The sequence below is a fragment of the Myotis davidii genome, unplaced genomic scaffold, assembly GCF_000327345.1.
Source record: "Myotis davidii unplaced genomic scaffold, ASM32734v1 scaffold44, whole genome shotgun sequence".
NCBI classification, from domain to species: domain Eukaryota; kingdom Metazoa; phylum Chordata; class Mammalia; order Chiroptera; family Vespertilionidae; genus Myotis; species Myotis davidii.
In genome coordinates, this window is record NW_006299705.1 from 6041897 (window position 1) to 6045054 (window position 3158).

General features: G+C 42.0%; 1 protein-coding gene across 1 annotated transcript in view; it reads left to right on the forward strand.

Moving 5' to 3' along the window:
* Positions 1–3158, forward strand: part of ZFYVE16 (zinc finger, FYVE domain containing 16) — a 42407-nt gene that overhangs the window by 273 nt on the left and 38976 nt on the right. The gene's annotated exons all lie outside the window — the stretch shown is intronic.

Sequence of the window (3158 nt, forward strand, 5' to 3'; positions counted from 1 at the left end):
TTGTCTGCTCCCCAGGAGCGGGCCGGGGAGTCCCGACCCTCCAGCCTCGGGTCCCCCCGATCAAGCGTGGAAGGCCGCATAGGCCTGGAGGGCAATCTCGGCGGCTCTTAGCCGGCGCTGCCGCCCCGCGTCGCCTGGAGCGCTCGTCTCTGCGGAGGCAGCGCCCCGGGCCGCTGTCGCTCCGGGGGAGGGGCTGCGCGGCTGCAGGGGCCGTGGTTCCCGCGAAGGAAGGACTCGACCCCCGCCTGCGACCCGTCCTCGCCCCGGGTGCTTCCCGCCCCGGTCCGTGTTCGCATCACTTTGGACCGGAAGGATGCGGCAGTGGGCAGTACCACAACCCTTGCTTTGGTACCTTTGGAAAATGCTGAAAGATGACCTAACTTTTAAACTCGTAATTTACTTGTATTTCCGTGACTGCAAATCATTGTTTTCCAGATTAAGAGTGTTCTTAGACTCTTATGGAAACCAGCCTGTAAATTTGGTCCGTTTATGTTTTTACTTAACAAAATAGGCAACTTGTTGGTCGACTTAGGTTCCTTCGTTTATTATTTTCAACTCGTCGTTTTTTGAATTGGCAGAAGTTAAATGGTTTGATCTAGAAGTATTATATAATTTTCCACCCAATTTCTTCCTTTATTTCCTCCACTCATGTTAAACTATATGCTGTCAAGAAGTTCTAAATATAATAATGAATAAGGAAAAAGAATCAATGATATTCCCATTATTTAGAGGTAATTAACCACAGTTAATGTTTTGACTTCATCTTCGAGCTTTTTTATATATTTTTAAAAAATATATTTTATTGATTTTTTTACAGAGAGGAAGGGAGAGGGATAGGGAGTTAGAAACATCGATGAGAGAGAAACATGGATCAGCTGCCTCCTGCACACCCTACACTGGGGATGTGCCCGCAACCCAGGTACATGCACTTGACTGGAATCGAACCTGGGACCTTTGAGTCCGCAGGCTGATGCTCTATCCACTGAGCCAAGGTGGTCAGGGCTCCTGTCCTCTTTTATATTCTCTTCTTAGGTGATCTCTTGCTGCCAATTCCCAATTATTTATCTCAGACTTCTTTACTGAAGCCAAGATCCTTATATCCAACTGCCTGTTGGACTTCTCCCCCAGGATGTATTCAAGTTACATGAAAGAACAGTCCAGACGTGAACTCATGCTTTCCCTCAGTTCTGCTCCTCTTTGTATTGCCTGTCGTGGTCAGTGGTATGCACAGCCACCCACAGTGGAAACCTGGCAGTAACCCTAGCATTCTCCCTTCTTTCACTCTCCAGTAGTTCCTGCTCTCTAACCACTTTTATATCTGTCTCCTTTCCATTTGCACTGCACTGTCTAGGTCAGGTCCTCATCATCTGTTACCTTAACCATTTTAGGAGGCTCCTTACTACTGTTTTGTTGATTTTATTTATCTTCCATGTTGCTGCCAATTATTAACATCATGAAGACATTTTTAAGGAACTTTTTTGGTAAACATGGTAAATATTTGTTTGTAAATCTTAGAGTATATAAATGACCCAGTGAGTAAACATATTACCTAAAACAGGTTATCATATATACATATAATAAACTTAGAATAGGGAGTATATCTTATATTTCTTTTGTATCTTCTACTGCCCGTGGTAGATTACTGGCACAATATGTACATCTTGGTGGACTGAAATGGAAAGCATGTGCAGCTTAATAACATTCATGTTATAAGGTTTCAGTATACAGTATTTGCATTATCAAACCTATGAATTGTTGGGTTATGCTATTATTTTGTAATGGTTTTGTTTATCAAAGAGATACCTGTACATAATTTTAAGATTTAAGTACTATTACAAGACTTATAATGAAAACTAATAGTCCTCTGCATCAGTCCTTCTCTCCCTTGCATCCCGTTCTCCAGAAGTGTCCCTTCTCAATCAACATTCCTCATCAGAATCACGAAATACAGAAAATGATTTGAGTAACTATTTTTTCAATTCCCCCAAAGATGGTATATAACTAGTTATACTTTAGATGCATGGAAGAGCAGTTAATTTATTACATAAAGTGGATGCCTTTGGGCAGTGGTTCTCAACCTTGGCTGCACATTAGAATCACCTGGGAATCTTTTTAAAATCCTGACTTCTGGCCCTGACCGGCTTGGCTCAGTGGATGGAGCGTCGGCCTGCAGACTGAGGGGTCCCGGGTTCGATTCCGGTCAAGGGCATGTACCTTGGTTGCTTTTCAACTATAAATCAGGGTTCCTCAAACTACGGCCCGCAGGCCACATGCAAATACAAATATTGTATTTGTTCCCATTTTGTTTTTTTACTTCAAAATAAGATATGTGCAGTGTGCATAGGAATTTGTTCATAGTTTTTGTTTTTAAACTATAGTCCGGCCCTCCAACAGTTTGAGGGACAGTGAACTGGCCCCCTGTTTAAAAAGTTTGAGGACCCCTGCCTTAGGGCATTAAGGCTTACTTCTCTCATAGAATCCTTATTGAGGAAGGCTGCTCCTGAAATAAATGATTATTCAACCCTTTTTTTACCTCTAATTTTTAAAATAGCATGCGTACTTATACAGCTGTCTCCCCATTCTGCCCCCATCCTACCACAGTTTTAGATTTATGTACCAATTTCTGTTATAGAAGATGGGAGTATAGGTTTGTTATAACTCCCTCCACCTATAAACACTGCATTGCATTGTTCCTCCCCTCTTTTCTATATTCATAAATTAGTTATGTTAATTTTTAGTTAAATCATTATTTAGTGTTCACATCATTGTGTAAATATTGTATACAGCTGAGCCTGGTAGTATATTATGATGATACTAGAGGCCCAATGCATGAAATTCATGCGAGAGTAGGCCTTCCCCCGGCTGCCGGTACCAGCTTCCCTCTGGAACCTGGGACCCGGGATTCCCTTGAAGCCCTGGCTTCATCCAGAAGGTTGTCCAGAAGGACGTCTGATCTAATTAGCATATTATGCTTTTATTATTATAGATGTTTCTTGTTTATTGGAGAGTAGGGTAGGAAGGAGAGGTCAAGTAAGAGAATATATGAATAAGCCATATCTATCACCAGTATAAAAACATGCCACTTAGATCATAACAGGTAAAGGCAGTTGTCTTCATATTTGAAACATAGTAAAAACTTTCCTTTTCTTTAACCTGCC